Source organism: Callospermophilus lateralis, chromosome 13 (assembly GCF_048772815.1).
Source record: "Callospermophilus lateralis isolate mCalLat2 chromosome 13, mCalLat2.hap1, whole genome shotgun sequence".
In the NCBI taxonomy this organism is placed as follows: Eukaryota; Metazoa; Chordata; class Mammalia; order Rodentia; family Sciuridae; genus Callospermophilus; species Callospermophilus lateralis.
The window spans coordinates 42,595,448-42,617,929 of NC_135317.1; the positions used below are offsets into that span (position 1 = coordinate 42,595,448).

General features: G+C 34.7%; 1 protein-coding gene across 19 annotated transcripts in view; it reads left to right on the forward strand.

Moving 5' to 3' along the window:
* Pard3 (par-3 family cell polarity regulator) overlaps positions 1 to 22,482 on the forward strand; it is a 666,792-nt gene that overhangs the window by 262,208 nt on the left and 382,102 nt on the right. The window lies entirely within an intron of this gene.

Below are 22,482 nucleotides of genomic sequence, written 5' to 3' on the forward strand. Positions count from 1 at the left end.
AGCAACTCTTTATATATTTTAATAGACTGGGATTACTTTATTTTAGACTAGTAAACTTTTAATTGCTCACAAAAGCTAAATAAGGATAATGGAGGAAGTAAAATTACCTGGATTTTTCTTTCTCTCTCTATATATGTCATCTGAATTAGCTAGTATGGATAGAAGTCATTGAAGGGCTTCTCACTGAAATACAATATAGCACCATTGATTCAGAATCAGCTTGGTTACAACTTTTACTTGTGATACTTGAACTTTTCGTGATGAACTAGGGAAGAAGAGACCAAAATTATCTTAGAAGACTGGAACTTAGAATTTCCAGGATGCTGCAATTGGAGCACACCTCAAGGAAAGGAAGGTTAGGAACAGAGAGAACTTGTGCTATGAATCCTGTGACCTAGAGTATTCCACTTCCAGACATTTGTTTGGAAAATTCTGTTAACCATTTCTAGAAGATATACTCAGGAGAGTGAGAGACTTTTTCTAGAAATAGTATTCATGTTTCTAATTGTAAAATCTTATAGTTGAGGAGTTATAAAGTATAGGAAGGCCCATTTCTAGATATTTATAATTTTGAAGCTCATTTATCTTTTAGGTACTTCTGTGTGTAAACACTTCAGTTTTTTACGTGGAACACTTTGGTCTTGCATGTGTTTACTGATAGTCTTCAGTGAATCTTCGTCTAGGTGGAATATATGTATATATATGGATTTATATACATATACATACATACACACTATGTTGCTTGCATAGAGAATATAAGTAAATAATACTTAGGATACTTGATTTAATCTCCTGAATTTCAACCTTATTCTCACTTTTTGCATTGGTTTCAGGTTATAGCATTTTAGCAATTACTTCTAGATGTTTGTAAATTACTTTTGCTTCCATTGTTCCTTGAGGGTATACATGAAGATTTGGAGTGTAGCTCAGTAGAGTGTGTGCCTAACATGGAACCGGGCTCTGGGGTTCAATACTTAGGTCTGAAGAAAAAAAAAAGTGTATATTGGGACAATAGGAGTATCAACTTAGAGTTAACAAATCTGATAGTCCATCAGAAATTACAGTAAAAATATGCTGTGAATACCATAAAGAGATGTAGGGATCCAGAAGGTATATTGTAAGATGATGAATCTAATCGATGCACTATAGGGTTCTGTCTGGATGCAGATTCATTCACTTCCTACAATTGCTTCATATTTTCTGTACCAGATGAGACCCCAGCACAATTAGTGCTTGTAAGGGATCTTGAAGTAGAACAGCTGTTGTTAGTTAAGTTGGTTTAGTTAAATTTTCTTTCCTTCCCTTCCCTTCCCAAGTTCCTTCCCATTCTTCTCTTCTCCCTCCTCCTCCCCCTTCCCATGCTCTTCCTCTCCCTTCTCCCCCTCCCCCTCCTCCTCCCCATCCCCCTGCTCCTCCTCCTTCTCCCCTGTCCTCCTCCCCCTCCTCCTCCTCCCCCTCCTTCATTGCCTAGACTGGTCTCAAACTCAGGGGTTCAAGGTATCCTCCTTCCTCATCCTCTGGAGTAGTTGGGATTATAGGTATATAACACCACACCCATCTTGAATATTTTTTTATATGCAGATGATTTTGGTTTGTTTGTGCACATGATTAAGCTAGTATGTTTTAAACTAATTTTGTGGCAATGACATTGATTACTCTAAGGATATAAACTTAAAAAGAAGTCATGTTGGATTTACTTCAGGCATTGTTATAGGCAAGGAAGGTGTCATGCATGGTATCCAAGTTGATGTGAGGTGGTTCCCAGGCTCTTCAAGTTTTTTTCAATTTAGAAACTAGCTCAGTAAGCCCATAATTAAGTGGCTATCTGCTTGGAATTAACTTTTGTATAAAAAGTAGATTTTCTAAATGTGATTAAAAATATATTTTTTTTCATTAAATAATACTACCAGTATTGAGGTACCTAAATTTTGGAAAACAGTGTCTTAATTTGAGCAATTATACCTTAATATATATAATTAAATATAGGATTTTTTTGTTGGGTTATTTTTGTAGTTTTGTATGTATGTGTTTTCTAAAGCAACATGCACCTTTTATTTAGCTGCACTGTAAAGAAAATGTTGGCAGAATGGTAAATTTATGTTCATGTTAAAAATGTGAATGGTGTACTTTCTATCAACTTTTATCTTTTGTCTTCTCTGGACTCACCAAAATTTCTCACATACAAACACCTGCATTTGGCTGGCCCTGTGTGTTAAAATTTAAACACTATTTTTGACTGAAATATCTCTTTTATCTTGTTTTTATTGGGAAAAAGAAGTTATATTTCAAACATATGTGTTGTTTTCCAGCCATCAGTGGAAGAATATGCAGATCTCATTTTCTGGCTCTGATGTGTTTTTTTTTTTTTTTTTTTTTAATGCTAAGGTTGTTTAGGTTTTGCTGTTGTTAGGCCTTGGCTGGCACTGGGTATGTATATGTTAAGCATGTACCATGTACAAGACTCATGACTATGTAAAAGTTACCTGTGACACATGTCATCTGTTTATTTAAGATGATTTCTCATACCATATATTGAGATTCAAACAGGAAGCATGCTTTTGTCTGTGCTTGCCAGGCATTGTGTTATGCTGAAAGTGGCCAGAGTTGAGTTAATGAAGCTTGGTGCTTTCCATCAAGGAAATATGTAGGCTTTCTTATTTACGGATTTGAAAATAAAGAAGCCAACAATAGTAAAAATCTGTTTGATTGAGGAAAAATCAACTGTAACTTGGGGGCATGATTAATAAAGGCTTTTTTTTTTGCCTTGAAGAATGAGTGATCCTCTGTATCATCCAGTGAGTGAATTCAGTCATCCCTTTGTTTCACAAAGAATCACTGGATGCTGCAGAGGATATGTAGAGTATAATTCTTCCTCCATAAAATAGTGAATATTAAGTTTGGGTTTAATAAACAGGATTATTATCTCTGTTTTCTTTGAAGTTGCTGTTAATTTGGAATTGAGTTTTTTTTTTTTTTTTTTTTTTTTTTTAAAGAAGAATTCTGGTTTAGTTAAATCAGTGGTTCTCAACTGGCAGCAGCTTTTGAAACTCCAAGGAATATTGGACAGTATTCAGAGAGATTTTTTCGTCTTCACAGTTGATTGAGGAGGGACTGCTACTGACAGCTAGTAGAGGACCAGAGTGCGCTAAACATCCTACAAACACAGAACAGTCATCATGCAAAAAACGGCCCAACCCAAATGTCAGTATAGCTGCAGCTTAGAAACCTTGAATTAAATGAATCATCTTAATAACCGAAATTGCAGTTATCTGAAATTTTATTGAAAACCTATTGAATCCAGTATATTGAACACTACTCTGTAAAGTGCTCTATAAGTGTAGGATAATGATGTGATTTTTAGCCAATGCCAGTACTGCTGTTAGTGAATAACGAATGGACAATTTTTTAAAAATAGCCTATGGTAGTGTCATTCAGAAATATTAGTACATATGTGATTATCATAACAAAAATATAAATTTCCTAAATGCAAAAAAATTGTATTTTAGCAAATGAGAGAGTAAATAAAACAAGCCACATAGAAAAGACTGTTGATATAAAAACTATATTATGGCCAGGAACAGTTGTGCACCCTGAAAGTCAAACTACTCTGGAGGCTGACGCAGGAGGATCCTGAGTTCAAGAGGAGCTTGTGCAGCTATTCAAGATCTGTCTCACCATAAAATCAAAAGGGGCTGGAGATGTAAATTAGTGGTTAAGCACCCCTGGGTTTAATCCCTAAGGGTACTTAGGATACAATAGAGTTGAGTAATAAATACATACCTTTGGGCAAAGGAGAGAAAAGGATGGAAGAGATGAAATGCAGGCTAGACTTACACTACCTTGTTTTATACTTCTGATTTTGAAACCACGGTATATCTTACACAGTTATAAATTGATCACATTTTAAGTTTTAAAACAAGTTAATGATTAATATTAGTGCTTATTCATAATAATATTATATAAGGAATGAGTCTTAAAATGAGAATCAAATGTGAAACATCCCAACATAAATATGTATCCAGTTGGTGACCCAAGCTTACCAGGAGTAACTATTTTTAATCACTTTATAATACAGTAATTTGTATAACTAAAGAAAGATGTATACGAAGGGGTGGTGGTGAAGAACTTCTGAACAAACAGGAACCCTAAAACTGGTTGTTGAGGATTATGTAGGCATTATTAATTTGATTGATAGGTGGATATTATGGGATAAAATAAATAAGGGGTTTAGTATAAATTGAGTATTCCTTATCTGAAATGCTTGAGATCACAAGTGTTTTGCATATTGGATTTTTTTTTGTATTTTGGAATATTTGCATGTACATATCTTTATGATGTGGCCCAATTCCAAACATGAATTTTTTTTATGTTGCATATATACCTTTTGTACATAGCCTGAAGGAAATTTTATACAATATTTTTTAATGCACCTTTTTAAAATTTATTCTAATTAGTTATATATGACAGAATGCAATTCAATTCATATTACACAAATAGAGCACATGTCTCTGGTTGAACACAATGTAGAGTCACACCCTTTGTTTTTTCATATATGTACTTAGGGTAATGATGTCTGTTTCATTCCACCATCTTTCTTACACCTATCCTTAACCTTCTCCTCCCTCCCCTTTGCCCTATTCCATACTCCCCATCTTCCCAACCCCTATTGCCATCCTTATATTCTGCATTTGATTTTGGGGGATTGGTTTACTTCACTTAGCATTATATTCTCAAACTCCATCGACTTACCTGTAAATGCCATGATTTTATTTTTTTATTCCATTGTGTATATATAGGACATTTTCTTTATCCATTCATTTACTGAAGATTGGATCCACAATTTAGCAGTTGTGAATTGAGTACACCTTTATTTTGACTGGGGCCCATCACATGAGGTCAAGTATGAAATTGTACCCTTCTGGCATCATGTTGGCATTGAAAATTTTTCAAATTTTGGAGCATTTTGGATTTTCAGGTTAGGGATTCTTAACTTGTATTCTATTTCTGTCATTTTTGATAATAATGTGGACATAGGATCCTTAGTATATAAGAAAAAAGTATAGATGAAAGAGGAGAATGAACAAAAATCCAGTAGTCCTCAATTTCCATAGGGCATATTGTAATGAATTCATGCTATGTTTTATTTCTAAAAACAAGGAAGGTGGAAGGAAGGACCATTTTGGCATGTGTTCACTAAAACATTCTAGAATTGAAGATCAACCCAGTACCTAAGCCTTTTTCATTTTCTTTCAGAGCTCTGGAAATAGCATTTGCCATTTGCAGAGATCAGAGCTCTTTGGAGAAATGGCTGAATTTAGTTCTGGACAGAAAAGGTATAAGATGATATGAGATAATCCCATCATATCAGAAAATAAGGAAGATATGGAATATTACTGTAGTTGTCTCAGAGGACCTAGGAGCCTACTTTAAGTGTCTGCTGGCCAAAGATGGAACAATTAGAACATCAGTAAGGATAGTAATAGAAATAAATTCACCCATTTATAATGTTGATAAATATGCAACCAAGCCAGGTAAAGCATGCTAGTGAATCAAATTTTTAAGAAAACAGATAAAGGAATCAGTTATCTATTCTGCATTTCCAATGTGAATGATATCACTGAATAACAATATAGTATCTAAGAAGGAATTTATTTTTATATGAGTGTTCCAGGTAATAAATGAAGAAGTAATGATAAAATTTGAATATTACTCTTTTGCAACTTCTTCATGAAATCATGACTGTAGGTATTGATTGTTGATGGGGTTTGAATGTGCGTTTCCAATATTAGAAACTTATCACTAATGCAACAGTGTTAGCATGTGGGATCTAATGGGAAGTCTTTAAATCATAAGGAATCTGAACTCATGAATGGTTTATTGTCAGTATAAAAAGGACTCAGAGGTAAGATCTGTCTTTTTCACTCTGCCAAGTGAAGATATGACCTCTGTCCTCTCTTGCTCTTCTGTCTTCTATCATGTGAGGATATGGTAAGAAGACCCACATCAGAAGCTATCATCTAGATCTTGGACTTCCCAGCCTCTAGACCCGAGAGGAAAATTTCTGTCCTTTATAAACTAACAAGTCTCAGGTATTGCTGTGGTAGCACAAAGTGAACTAAGACCCATCAATCGCTGCTATAATTAAAACAAAACTACCTAGATAGAAAGACAACCAAGCCTTGCATGACTCCTGATGGAAGAACACAATGCCTCCTATGTAGTAGTCCTGACAAAGAAATTAATCATGAATCTGATCAAACAGCCAGACACAACTGCCAATTTACAGGAAATACAGAGTCCTGAAAACATGTTAACACCACGGGGATGTAGCCAGCCACGTCCAGACTGTGGGAAACCATTTGAGACAAATGACCCAGGTTCTTGAATAAATCAGTGGTGAAGGGGAGAGGGAACTTATAAATTTATAGGGACCTTAAAGAGACATCACATATAATCATAATGTGTGTGTCTTATTTAAATTCTGATTAAAATGAAACAAAAAAAATGGCACTTATGTGCTAATTAGTTGAATGCTAATTTGGCATTTGTTATTAAGGACTTATTATTTCTTTGAGTATAATAATGGTGATAGAATTATATTTTTAAAGAACTATCTTTCAGTAAATATATTGAGCTCTTTATGGTTGAAACAATGTATCTGGAATTTTCTTCATAACAGCCTAGGTATGGAATGAGTGGGTTTCATTGAATTAGTATACTCTTCTGTCTACTTTTGAATGTGTTTAAAATCATCTTTATATAGATATTTTTTAAGGATGCACACTTATATATGGCACTTCTTTAATATTTTGAAAGTTTAGTTATTACTATTCCTCTTCAAATTTTTTTTCTCCCTTTTTCTATAATCCCAAACTTTAACCCAGTAGATCCTCAGGCTTGAATATCTTTTATTGATGATCTGTTCATATTCCTTTAAAAAAATAATTAAAATTTAGCTCAAATTTTATATAAAATTAAATGTGATATGTGAGCATAATTATTAGTATATGATCAAATATCAGCATACAAATATGCAATAAGTTTTGCTTTTTTAATGTGTAAATAAATGAAGACCTTCCAAATGAGGCCATGTAAAGGCTTTGTACTGAGAGCTTGCTATAAAGTAAGGAAGCCAGATTCCAGGGATGGGGAAAAAAGCACAGGGTTCCATGATTGGAAACTGTTGGTGTGAGTTAGCTGTAGGTGAGCAAACCAGAAGAGGGGCACTGTGGTTAGCCGTATCTGGCATTCCCTTATGCTTCTTAAGCTGGGAACAGGGTCAAAAATTAGGTATTAAATGGAGTGTTATTAGCAGTATTACCCAATCCTTCTAATTCTCTCTACGTTAAATGTTAAATGACAATTGGGAATCCTTCATCAGAAAATTATTATTGTTGATGTATTAGTGGACAAACGACCTGGCTTATGATGTCCTTTATTTTTATTGAAAGGAATGAATGATTAAAGTTAAGTGTCAGAAGACTTGTTATCATACTCACTTTCTGCTTCAAGGCTGTTATATCAAAATATGCTTTGTTCATCATTCTGTTAGTTTTTATGGTTTTACTCTTCATCAGTTGCACCATTTGGGAGAAGTGATGCCTACTTTGTTGTTTTATAATTATAAGATTCCCTCCCACCCATTTTATAAAGTAGGGTAAGACCTTCCCAGGACACCATATGACTTTCTTGGTCTAGACTGGGCACTTTGGCTCTCATGGGTGTGTCTCCCGCCATAATAATACCAGTAATAAAATCCTATTCAGTATGACTTTATTTCATTATTTCTTTTTATGTACCAAATTTAACGAATTATCATAGGTTCTCAAATTATTGTTTTCTTTTGAGGTGAGAAAAAATGAAAACTTTGTTTTTAATTTTAAAAGTTCATTTTTTTCTTCTGATTTTAGAAGGAATTAAAACTTTGCTATGTGCACTTAAAAAATATTGTGGGCTTTGGGCACATGCAGAGTGGACATGATGTTGCCCTTGGAAACATGAATTTATAGGAAAAAATAGGCTTATACCTCATCGCCTTTTCTTTAGGTCAGAAGACACTTGATTGGGAGTGGTGCAATTTTTAGCCACTTGTGGTATGTTTGTATTTTCAATATTAAACCAGATGGGCTGGAGGAGACCTAATGTATCAGGAGTACAGAGTTTGTGTGTAAATCTGACTCACTTTAAGATTCTCTTTCTTTTTTTTTTTTAATTCTCCATGGCTTTACCAAAAGGTCAGATTTTGGGGGGATAGTTGGCCTGATTTTAGTCTTCTGGAAGGATTCTTTTTCATCTAGAATTCTGGTGTTTTAATATCATTCCAGAAGATCAAGTGGAAGATTCAAATTTGTTTGGAAATGTCGTATGCCCTATTGAGGGCAAAATTTCTGGAAATAGTACTGTTAAAACTTTTTGAACTATGTATTTGATTTATTATATTTCATTTTGTTACCATTTAAGAGTTTTAAGATTTTAGTCATTTATAAGCTTTATTAATTTTAAAATTAATTTTTATCCATCACTTGCAATACATTTCTGACTAATTTGTAAGGTTTTTCTGACTTCCTATCTTTTAGAATTTAAAGCTACCCCAATGATTGTTATAAAAGTATTGTATCATAAATTCACATCTCTTTTACTTTTTGGTCTTATAATTTCTTTTTTTCCTGCTCAAGAACATATGGATTGATTTCATCTTTCAAGAAGATCTGAGATCTTTGGTTTGTAGTTCTGTTCCTTCAACATTAGCTGGTATTAGAATATTAATTTTTAGTTCTCATTTAAATATATATTGAAAATAGAAATAATATTCCTATTGTATTTCCTTTTAAGTTGTGAAGTAGAGCATGGCATACAAATGGTATTCTCGGTATTTCAAATAATTACCTTCTTACTGTGCAAGTTCTATTCAGCATATAAAACCCATCCAGTTTTGTTGTAGATGCAATCTGATTATTACATGTTGACAAGGTCATATATCTATTAATTGGATTGGAGATGGGATACAAAATTGCTGTAATTATTGTAATTTTCTAGCTAATTGCAGGGTTGGTGGTGAATATTTTACTTCTGCAAAATGAAAAACAGTATTCTATCAGAAGTTGTTTTATGGGGTTGCAGACATTTTGTTTTATATCTTTGGTGCTTTTTGCCCACCAAGTATCTCTTTTTTGTATTGATCTGCCTCTGAATGTCACAGTGCTCATTGGCAGGGATCTGGGAATGTAGAGGGGGCAGGCAGCTGAGTAGTACTCTCAGCTTCCTCTTTGTTCTGGTTGCCATGCTACTTCTATTGTTTATTTATAAATTGGAGTACTCTCCTTTCAGACCTGTAACAAAGGTTGGATGGGTCAGATCCAGTTGGAAGAGGAATCCTCTGCTCTCTTATCACCTGTGTTCTACTTACAATAGTCTCTGAAATGAGCACTTAAAAAAATATAATTCATATGATTTACACGTTTCTTTTTTTTGAGTAAAAAATTAAGTAAATCCTTGGTCAGCCAGTTTTCTACTGTACTATAGATCTTCCTTTGCATATTCTGTCTTGCATTTCTGCTTTATTTAAGCTAGCTTCTAAAGCTGGAAGGAGAATTGACATTTTAAAAATAATGGCATGAACACAAGGTGAGTGCGGTTGGAGGATTGCGGTGCAGGGGTGCCGTGCTGGTGTGAGCGTGTTGGAGGCTCACTGCAGAAGATGGTAAAAGCAGACTGATGTTTATTCCCTGCTGAAATATAAACTGGAGGCGCAGGTGAAAATTGCTAAACCTAATGAGCAATTTGGCAGATAAGACAGCCTGTCAGGTGACGGCAGTTGAGCCGCGGACGAGCTGCCTGTGAACATAGTTGTTTGTTCCAGAGCACTACATTTAAATACCACAAATAAAACCTTTGTTCACTGATGTTTGATATCACAAGTATGTATATTTTATTATTCAGATTTCCATTTAAATAAGCAGAAGTCAATATATAGTGGTTTAGATTGTAAAATTATTTTTGAACTTGCCTTTTCAAATGTTTCATCAGTAAAAAATGAATAGGATATATTTTCTCCACATCAGAACATAAGTGATATTGGGCTTTAACACACACTAATAAATATAAGTGATCACTTGCTTCAGTGGACTGCAACGTTTCATCTGTGGTCTTTACATTCGAACACTCCAAAGTAACATTATTGTCTTTTCAATGTACTGTGTCAAATATGCTCACTTTACCCAGGAGTCCTTTCCTCCCATTGAGCACATGAAAATTTAGACATGTGCATGGCTTTTCCTCTTTGAGGCCATCAGTATATTCTCTGGTTTAAGGGACATTTGGAAAAGATTTTCATTACTTTGCTTAATGTTCATGATCCCTTAGGAAATTTCCCAGTTCACCTTCTCTGTTTGTATCATTTGAAAATCGAAGCTCAATGATGTAAAATAATGATATGCTTAAGGCATAGCCACAGCTCCAATCTTCAGTCAAGTTGAGCAAGTATTACCAAAAATGTATGAACACTCAATGTATATACATCAGAACCTCTTTATTGACTTATTTGGGGCATTTCCAAAACTCATGGTCAAAACACCTTTGCACTTTCTGTCTGGCATCAGTATTTCCAGATATTTTTAAATATAATAAACATTTGGCCCAGGACACTCTTCCACTGAGCTACATCCCCAACCTCAACCTCAAAGCACTTCCATTTTTAAAAGAAATCTAAACACGTATCTAAAAGATATTTTATACTTAATAGTGGCTGACAATTCCTTTGCCTGAAGAAATGATGTTTAGATAATTTCTGCACCATATAATCAGGCATAGACATGACCTTGAGGTAATAAGGGATCCCTGGACAGCACCCTGGCACTCTTCTAGAACAGTTTTTCTGGTGGGTGTTTAGTGCTGACAGTGGGCTATCTCCACACCCTTGATATGTGACACAAGGACAAATGGAGCTATAGACTTCACTAGAGGTGGCTTTTGCAATGGGACCCAAACCATGACGAACTGGATCATTGTGCACAAAGCTCTCTACATCTTTTAAAACCTGACAAAATCTTAGGTTTCTTAAGAACAGTTTCACAGATTTACTCTTTCTGTTCCAGTGATTTCCCCACTCAAATTTTCCTTTCTCACTTTTTATCCTCGATGATTACATAGTTTACTTGACTCTGAGATCTTGCCTTGTACCCTTGCCTTTGTGTGGTTATCTGCCTGATATGCCCAGGTACATTATCTTGTCTACCAAATAAAGAAACAGTTGCATTGAAAAATTGTAATGGTAGTGTAGCTGTGACTGTGTTAAGAAAGTATAATTTACATCAAAGCCAGGAAGCTCATTTCCAAATGGTGAAAAGAAGTATGTTGTTATACAGAGAAAATAAGTTTTTTAAAATATTTGTTTCAATAGAGATTATATGATGGAGAACAAACAAGGTTTCTTTTTGTTTTCAGCTTCTATTCCATCCAAGTACTTAGGTCCTTTTTTCTGTCAGTGAATGTCACAAAAAGACTCATATTGTGGATTATTGTGTCAGCATGAAACCTGACAGATAAAATCCTTTCTTCTTGTCTTGCTGCACTTGATATGGATCTCTTGTTTACTTCTTGAGACTATGTTTGCTTATTTATTTCTTCATTGGTTTTAATGTCAGCAATGGCTTTGCACTCTCAGTTCTGTTTGGCAACTGGACCTGCTGGAGATGTGCATTGTGTCTCAGAATCATCCTGTCAGTCCCAGTGGTGAAGGACTGAAAACTACACAAAAGGCAACAAGGTGTTGCTAAATCTGCCTTTGATGTTTTAACCTCCTCTGACTTTTCTATGGAATAGACAAGTAGCCATCTCTGTAAGGGCTGTATTTTACCACTGAGCTACAACCCAGCCTATAGGGGCTATATTTTAAATGCGGGAAAACAACAATTTTTTTTCAATCACTGTATTATTTTATATTTACTTAAATCATTTATATTGATTTGTAAATTAGCCATTTATTATTATTTATCAATTTGTTGCAAGGTGTGTTAGTCAGTTTTCCATCACTGTGCCAAATACCTGAGATAACCAACTTATGAAGAGGAAAGTTTTATTTTGACTCATGATTTCAGAGATTTTAGTTCGGTCACTTGGCCTTTTTGCTTTGGGTGTTTGGTAGCTTGGTACATCATGGCTGCAGAGTTGCTTTCCTCCTGACCATTGGAAAGCAAAGAGAGAGAGGAATCAGAAGGGGCCCAAATATTAATAGTATTCATGATCTCAGTTTCCTCTTCTGGCCTACCTCCTCAAGGTTCTAATAGCACCTTCTAATAGCACCACAGTCAGGCAACCAGATGTTTAATACATGGGCATTCGTGGGATATTCCACGTAAGAACTGAGAACCTACATATCAGAAAGTTAATGTTTTTAGGAAGGAGTCTTAGAGACTCTGTTGTGTGCTCACATTCTTTGACTTGTGAATGCAGATGTGCATGTGTGCTCGAGGAACATGCTTCATCACAGTTCATGAAAATACCTTCTCAGAAACATAGGTCCTTGTGTGTGTGTGTGTGTGTGGTTTTAGCTTTGATGCTTCCTTTCAACATTTCCCCATATTGACATATGAAAGCACCTAAACTTAAAGAAAATCTAGAAGTTTCATAAAACTGTAAAAAAAAAAAAAGGACTATGACTTGATTACCTCATCTGCTATTTCATTCTCTTTATCTCATAAATATAAACCATGGGTCTTAGAAAAGTACTGTCATACCATGTATGTACTTCATGAAGTTCCTTTCTTTTTATGTTCTTTTCACAGTTATAGAATATTTTCTGCACCCTACATCTTCTCTTTGTTCCAAGGATTCAGCTGCTGCTGTTCTTTATTTTTCCACTTTATCTTACAGAGTAAAGGGCAAATACAGTAATCACAGGAGTGTGTTTAAGCTGCCAAGTTTGTGATTATTTGTTACAGCATCGATACACTAATATATATTTAAACACATACATAGACATACAACATTGTATGCACTCTGTTCTTCACAAGATGTCCTTTTGTCTTGACAGTCCTATCCTGTAATTGTTAGGCATACATGTATATACATACCTACATACGTGTGTTTTGTATGGATGCACCCACGCAGCTGATATTTAGTGAGATTATGTGTGGAAGGATTATGAAAGCAGCATATAACTTTAGGAAAACAAATAATTTTTAAAAGATTATTCTCATATTTAAAGATGGAAAACTACATTCAGGTCAGTCACAAAAGCCTCAGAACAACCATAATTTGGGAGAAAACAGTAACTAAAGGGCATTTTAGAGTAGCGCTAGGTTATGCAATTTATCCTCACATTTAATTAAAATGTCAGTTGGGGCCATGGCTGATCCATTGGTTAATTTGTTATTTAAATCAGCTTAAGAAGTATTTATTTTAAATATAGAATTTGTGTTAATGAATTGGAAAAGAATATCCTCTTGCTTGGCAGAGACATTGCAGCCTGAAGATTTATGACTTAGAATAAGAAAACCAGCTGGTGATTAGTTTGCCTAAGTTGTATATGAAAATCTACCCTAATAATGTTTTGATAATACCCATTCTTTTTTAACCAGAATGAGAGGGTTGGGAATGGGAAGCAGAAACAAGGTTGTCGATAAATTAAAAATCTTGGGACAGAACAGCATTGAATTCTGAATATGGATCTCTGATCCTTGGATGAGGCTTGAGAGGATCATGAATCCTTATAAGGTGGTCAGGGAGAGCAGGTGGGCAGAAATGTCATGGGCTTGCAATCTGTGCTCCAACAAGAAAAGGTACTGGCTCTACCCTAGCATTTCTTGAATATTCCTCTCAAAATTGGGAAATTAGCTTAACCAACTTATTGTAACTTAATTTATCTTCCCCAGTTTTGACTAGCATTGTGCATAAATTCTGAAGGTATGTATCTGTTTATATATAAGCATTAGCCTATTGATGCTCTAACAAATTACCACAAATGTAATGGCTTAAAACTTCATCAATTTATTATAGCTCTATAAATCAGTGTCTAGTATGAATCTCACTGGGCTAAAATCTAGGTTCCTGCAGGGTTGCCTTATTCATGTATTAATTCATTCATTGCTTTGAGAAAATCCATATCTTTCCTTTTGTGGATTCTAGAGGCTTCCACTTACATTTCTTCACTCATGATCCTTCCATCAACATCAGCTACCTTGTATCTCTTAGATCTTTCTGTGGTCATTTCTCTCTCTCTCTAGCTCTTTTCTTCTGCTCTTCTAATTTTCAGGACTCTTATGGTTACATTGTGTCCAGTTAGATAATCTGATTGTCTAGGTCTGTTCTGGCTGCTTAGACTTGGTAACTCATTAGTAGCAGAAATTTATTTCTCACAGTTTTGGAGTCTTGGAAACATAAAAACAAAGTGCTGGCAATTTTGGAGTCTGATAAAATCCTGTTTTTCATTGATATTTCCTTTTTGTTGCCTCTTTACCTGGTGAAAGGAGTAAATAAGATCTCTGGTTTAAATAAAGGCACTAATCCCAATCATGAAGGTAGTGCCTCCCGAAAGGCCAGCTCCCAATACCATCATCATGGGAATTATGATTTCACCAAAAGATTTTGAGGGGATGTAAAACTTCTATCTATAGCATAAGAATAATCTCATGTTTAGGTTTTTGCCTTAGTTTATCTCCACTGTATCCACATTGTATATGATACTCACTCATTAGTCAGTTTGCAGTCATCTCAGTTACCTGGTTGACTTCTGTTATTGCAGTCAACCTTATTTTACTTGATAAACCTTATTTTACTTAATAATGGCCCCCAAATGCCAGAGGAGTGATTCTGGTAATTTGGATATGCATGTGTGAGGCCCTGGATTCCATCTTGAATGCAAATTGGCAAGCTCTGTGGATTAGGATGTGGACATCCTTAAGCGGGGCCATTATTTTGCCTTCCACAATAATCTCTGGCACCCTCTTATCCATGAAAGATCCATTCTGTGATTCCTCAGTAGTTGCCTGAAACTGTGGATGTTATCAAACTATATATATGATATAGTATGGAACACATATATCTATATACATATATATGTGCATGTGTGTATGTATATATAAAAAGAGTTTAATTTATAAATTAAGCATGGTAAGAATTTATAGTAATAATAATGAAAAAGAACTATTATAAAATATATTTTAATAACATTTTATTAATATAGTCTATCTAAAAAATAGAGTAAGAAGTCTGGCATTTTGGGATCATTATTAAGTAAAAAAAGAAGATTATTTGAATAAAAGCACTGCAATAACAGAACAGTCAACCAAACTCCTAAGTGACTTAATGAGTGAGTATCATATACCATGTGGACACACTGAGTAAAAGGATGATTCACATCCTGGTGGAATGGAGAGGGAAGGCATAACAGATTTTATCATGTTATTCAGAATTATATGCATTTTAAAGTTATAGATTTGTTATTTCTGGAATTTTCCATTTTATATTTTTGGTCCATAGTCGACTGCAAGTAACTAAAATTGTGGAAAGCAAAACTGCAGGTGGGGATAGGCCTACTTTACCTAAAATTTAATATTTTAGAGTAGTATGATAAAATATCACTTTCATTGCTTTATATTCTTTTATTTAATTATTCTTGTGTCATAATGGGTTTGGACCCCATGTTCTCATACTTGCTGGGTAGGTACTCCAACACAGAGCTCTAGCCTCTGCTAGAGCTTTCTGTGTGAAGTCATTGTCTTCTCAGGTCAGTGGACTCTGGTATAAGCATGAACCTTTGACCCAATCACATTCATGGGGTGACTATTTTAAGTATGCTGGAAAGGGAAGTGATGGGCAGCAAGGGCAAACAGCTTCATTAGTATTTTTAATATATATTTTTAGATGTTGATAGAGCTTTATTTTATTCCTATGTTTATATGTGGTGCTGAGATTTGAACCCAGTGCCTGCCTCACACATGCTAGACAAGCGCTCTACCATTGAGCCACAACCCCAGCCCTTCATTAGTATTTTTTGAGATCTTGTTTTATGTAGGTGAGCTCAATGGGGCAGTATTTGTAAAATTAAAACTCTAGGCATTGTTTGATTCTGTTTGCTTGGTAAAAATAATCTGTGGTAACAACATTGGTTGATTATTTTTAAAGCCTATTTGCATAATTAAGAAGAATTTTCATAATCATTACTGACTTTCATGCTGTGTGAAATTTTGATTAAAAAAATCATGTACAAGTTGTGAATACTGAATATGTTGGGCAGTTTCATTCTCTTACAAGTTCTTTCTTATTTACACTTTCTATCTTTCCTTTCTCATGATTCGTTTTATTTCTAAGCATTAATATAATAATTTATTTTGTTGTGATGTAACTTAAATTATTGTAACTTAACTAAGTTGTGTATTGGATGTAATTTTCATTCATGAATCTCCGTAACAATTGCTATTCTCATGCTATATTAGAAGTGTCTAATAATTCTGCTTTGAACGGGCTTTAGAAATGACTGAAGAGTAGTTCTATTGGGCCTTATGAACACAGTCGCCTTCAAGGTCTTTATGTATTACTCTACTTTGTTTTGTTCTTTTGATTGGGAAGAAGTGCTTTCTTGGGCATATCCTGATCTTTTAACGGGTTAAAGTTTTCTTACACATAGCACCCTTTTCTAGTTTGTTGTATCCTATATTTTGCTTTATTTTATAGCTACTTATGTATGTAAGTTTTTGTACAATCAAGCTGGGTTTGGTGGCACAAGCCTGTAGTCCCAGTTACTTGGGAAGGTGAGATGGGAGGATTGCTTAAGACCAGAAGTTCCAGACAGGCCTGGGCAATAGTGAGACCCTGTCTAAACACAAAGAAAGAAAGGAGAGAATTGTTTCTTCATCATCTCTGTGCCAGCTGGCTCAATGCTTTCCCTCTGAGGCTACAGTTCCCTTCCCTTCCAGTCCCATTGGACTGGCAATGGCATCAAGAGTAATGGCATAAAGAATGGCCTGGTCAGAGTTGATTAGGTGGGTAGACAGTGTATTCAATTAAATTCAGGTTCTAGGTAATGCACGTGATAAAAGACTATTTATCTATATTGAATAAAGTAACAACAGATCCAGGCTCAAAAGTATACTTGATCTTTTAATTTAGTTTACCAAATTCCTTTAATAAATGGAAGAACTTTTTTTTTTCCCTTTACAGTGGAGAAATGTTTCACAATATTTTCCATTGGACACACTTTTATAAATTTTATTTTTTATACATTCTCCAAGGTTATATGTATCTGTGGAAAGCACATTTCATATAATTGCTCTTCATGTTCTTCTTTTCTTATCAAGGTGTAGTAAGTTGCACTTTTGTGAAGATCTCAATATAGGTATTATTGCTTCAGAAATGAAGTTCGATTTATCTAGTTTTAAAGTTGGGGATATTCTTCAACAACTTTAAAGAAAGAATATGTACTTAGAAAAGTAAAGTTATATATATATATTAAACAAGTTGAGTAGCTTCTAGGGACTGATTATATATATATATATATGTGTGTGTGTGTGTGTGAATGTGTGTGTGAGTGTGTATGAGCACGCTCATGTATGCGTTAGTTTTGTATATTCCTGCCTAAATGATTATCCTTATGTATTGACTGAAAATTGAATATCCATGTAGGCTTTTCAACTTTATATTTTCATAACATGAATACATGAGTGGTATATATGAATGAAAAATGTTTATAAAGCCCATGGGACTTGTGGTGGTGGTTGTTTTCTTGTTCCCTCAATGGGATTACTATATATCTCTAAGTATATGCAATATTCTCTGGATTTTCTTTCTTGTTTTACTTTTATGAATTCTGTTCTTGAAATACATATTACACATACACCTTTTTCCCCAGACCAAGTTTTAAGGAGGTTATTAATCACATGAAACTAATACATACTGAAGTTTATCTACATCTGACTGCTTTTTATAATTTGCTGTCAATTCCTGTGGTTTTGAGCTGCTTTCTAGTTTTAATGCTCACATTGGAAAATTTTTGTTTTTTTATGTCTGCATATCTATTAATCTCCCTGATAGGCATTATCTTTTTAAACATCTGTTTATACTATAAAATTTCTTTTCACATTTCTTTACTGTTACTTAGAGTAAGTAATTCATTGCTTCATTGCCCTTTAAATTACTTTTCAGAAAGTTCTACCAAATTTGGCCAAAATGCAACTGCTTTTTATTCATAAGTTGATTATCATCAAATGTGCTTAATCTTTCTTAAAATGGTCAAAGTGCATCTAAGTAGTGTACATATTTTAACATATGACAATAAATCTAGCCATTAACGTATAACTATATCACAAAATATACAGAAAAAATCTTAAGAAAACAAGGTTCAGATTTCATCTGCACATGTTAATCATGTTGTTCAATTTAATGTTGCATCTAAGTCATTTTGTTCATTTTTAGTTCTTTAGGAGGCTTGATTTAATACATCTTTTCAGTAGCACCAAACCTCACTGGTAGGAGGAGTATATAAATTTGGCACAGTGAAACAGAAATATTGAAGATACCATTATGGTGAATATGTGGCTTTAAAAAAGTTTTCTTTTTTAGTTTTAGATGTACACAGTACCTTTGTTTGTTTGTTTATACTGGGGATTGAACTCAGGGGCACTGTGACACACCCACAGCCCTATTTTCTATTTTATTTAGAGACAGGGTCTCACTGAGTTGTTTAGCTGAAGCTGGTTTTGAACTTGAGATCCTCCTGTCTCAGTCTCCTGAGCCTCTGGGATCACAGGCGTGAGCCATCACACCTGGTTTATTTATTTATTTTTATGTAGTGCCAAGGATCAAACTCAGGGTCTCACACTTGCTGAGTGAGCACTCTACCACTCAGCCACAACCCCAGTCCAATATGTGACTTTTGACAGCTTTCTGTTTGAAAAATTTAAGACTAATGGGGGAAAAGACTATTGTTTGATATCATTACATGTTTTCTACTTTTCTTTATAATTTCCTACATTGCTGGACCATTGTGGGTTTTTGTTTCTTTTGTTGCTGGAATGGATTCTAGAACTGAATGTGTGCTAGACAAGTACTCTACCACTGAGCTACATTCCCAGGCCAATTTTTTTTTAATTATAGAAAAAAATGTAAATATATACGAAGCTGAAAAAAGTACTATAATAAAACCCTCTATCCAATTGTCAGTTTGAACTATTGTCAATTTTTGGCCTATTTTTAACTTCATTTGTAGTCTCATAAACTTCTTCAAGTTGATTTTTTGAAGCAAATTCCATACTGGTGTTACTGATGGTTTAACCCAGGGGAATTCTAACACTTAGCTATGTCCCTGACCCATTTTAATTTTGTTTTATGACTGGGTGTCTCTTAGTTGCTGAGTTTGGCCTCAAACTTGTAATCCTCCTGCCTCAGTTTCCTTGAGTTTCTCAGAATACAGGCATGTGTGCCAGACTTGGAATGTTTTAATCTACGTTTTTGAAAGGTCAAACTTTATATCGTCCAATGCTGCTTAACAAAATGCAACACTTAATGCTATGTAATATTATTATTAAACTATTTCTGATGTCTTTTTTATTGTGGTTTTGTATTTGGCTTTGTGTTTGTTGATATGTCTCTTCAGTTTCTTTTATTCTATGATTTCTTCCTTCTCCTCATCTCCCTCACACACGCCCACATGTCGGTATGTGTCTGTGTGTGTATGTATGAGAAGAGAGAAGTTTTGTTGCTTTTTGAAGTTTCTTCATTGAAATTGTCCCCCCATCCCTGGCTCCCACTGTATTGTTTTACTCTGTCTGGATTTTGTTGAACTTACCCTGTGGTGAAAACCATGATCCCCTCCTCCCCCTTAGTGTTAGGCATTGAAGCCAGGGTGGCATGCATGCTAAGCACACCCTCTACTACTGACTGAGCTGCATCTTCGTCCTGCCACTTTCTTATATCCTCTGTGTTTCTTAAATCCCATCCTTGGCTTGGTACAATTTTGATTTGATTTTTTTCTTTCATACCTTTCTCTAGGTAGGGTTTGTTCAGAAGGTGTACAAAATGTGGTCTCTTATTATTTAAGAGGTTTATTGGTCATTTATTATTTATTGGTCATTATTATGTGGATATTTTATATGATTTTAACATGATATTTTATTTACTAATTGGAATATTTTTGTAAAGAGAAACTTTCATTATTAACTTTTTTGTTACTTGGAAGTTCAGTTTGTACAGAAAAGGTCAAATGTTTAATTTCAGTTCCTTATTCAGAATAAGAAGTTGATTTTCTAGGTCTATATTTCTCCCCTGCGTTTTTCAATTTTCTTTTTTTTTTCATTAAATAAAAAAGTTATTTGATTAAGTTATCATAAATATTGATATTGTTTCAAAAGTTTTGTGTTATTCTTCTTGATACTCAGATTGTCGTCTTCACACTCAAGTTGGAATACTGAGATATCTCCAGGTTGGCTCCTGAGGGCTGTTGGTTACAGTGTCTTTGCTTTTTGTCATGACAGTGCAGTTTGTGCTCATCTTGCATATCTGGTGCCCTGTATCCAGAATCATTTTTTCAAATAGTCTTGTCTCCATTAAGATAGTAGAGTAACCAGGTGTGGTAGTGCACACCTGTAATCCCATCTGCTTGGGAGGCTATTGCGAGCTCAAAGTCAGCCCCAGAAACTTAGTAAGGCACTTAGCAAATCAATGAGACCCTGTCTCTAAATAAAATACAACAAAGAGCTGGGATGTGGCTCAGTGGTTAAGCACCCTTGGGTTCAATCCTTAGAGAGAGAGAGAGAATATTCAGAGACCACTGTTTGGATACATTTTCTTATTTTGCTTAAGCCTAAATATAATTTAAAATCAAGAACGTTTTGGATTCTTAATTTCAGTTTTTAAATTGATGTCTGGAAGTATAGCAAATCTACCTTTGGTAATTTGGAGAGGAATTTTTCCAAGGGTACTGATAAACATGTGTTGTTTATAACAACTACATTTTTCCTTTATTTGGACTCTGATGGACGTTTTAAGTAAATTAAAGACCGGTGCTTCTGTGGGCACTATATTTGCATTTGATAAGAAGCATTGCTGGGCAGTTCTGTTGGGCTCTAGTAAAATTCCAGAACACAAGAGATGCTACTGTGATTTTTTTTTTTAACTCATGCAATGAAGAAGAAATGGCATCTCAATTAATTTGCTTAACATTCTATATTTGCCACTGGTGAAATTGAGCACCAGAAAAATTTTCCAGTGGGCAAACTGTGAGTGAATATGGGAATAGTCAAGATTGCCACGTTTTGAAGATTTCCTTTCCCCTTAGAGTTTGGCTTCAAGTCCATTTAATTCTCATCAATTCCTGTTGAATTTATGTTCTATATTTCATCTCTCAAAGCTGTCTTCACCAGGGCTATGTGAGGTGAGTCAGAGAACAATTGAAACGTGGGGAAAAATATTAGAAATTCACATATGTCTTTATTATCTCCTATTTAAAAATTTCTCACTCCTTGTATATGTTTAATAACGTTTATATTAGTAGAGTTGAACATGCATTTAAATAAATATGAATGCTTTGTTGTTACATACTCACGTAAATTTATGCTGGATTTGCCAAGTATGTGCACAATCTTGGTTCAGTTCCTAGCACTTTAAAAAATAATAACTTCAATTTTTTCAGGAAAATTTGGAGTCCCTGGCCTGCTTCCTTGGTCAGTCTTTCTGCATCCTGTTATGAATGAAGCTTCATCTCATTTTCTATCTTAGTCAAGAGAGATTAATAATTCACATTGCTTCCTTGTATCTTAGTGGTTGCAAACCTTCAGTAGACTTCCAGTGTTTTTAGTAGAGTTGATATTAGCATGATTTGTTAAAGTTTGGGAGAATTATCTTGGGTCTATCTTTTGAGCATTATCTATTTCTATCCCTAACTGTCACCTGAGGCTTTTTTGAGTTTCTTGGCTGAGCATTTTTCCTACTTAACTGTAATTGCCTAATTTCCCTTTGCCTATTAAACTTCTCTGTCTTAATTGCCTACCTGGCTGACCTTTCTTATCAATTAGGCCACTTCTCAGGTAGTAGTTTTTCTGGTAGATGTTTCCTGGTTCCAAAAGTTTGCTATGTAGTAGTTTCATGGTGTCTAATATTATGACTCCAGGTGCATATAGAATTTGGGTTTTGTAGATCCACTGGTGTATTGGTAAATGTTTAACAACTATCTCTCTGAAGTTCACAATGACCTGCTTGATAGCATTTGGCCATTCCATAGTGGAAACATACTTATCATGGCCAGTTTCAAGCTACCAAGGTAATGTTACTAAATGCAGAATGGTAGCACACCATTTCATGGTTTTTCAACCATAAATATGCTGTAGATGCATTATGAACATAGATTATTGTTTTAGTTAGCTTTTGTGCCACTGTAACTAAAATACTTGACAAGAACAATTTAGAGGAGAAAAAGATTGTTTGGGCTCATCAGAGGTCTCAGTCCATAGATGGCCTACTCCATTGCTTTTGGCTGGGCTCATCAGAGGTCTC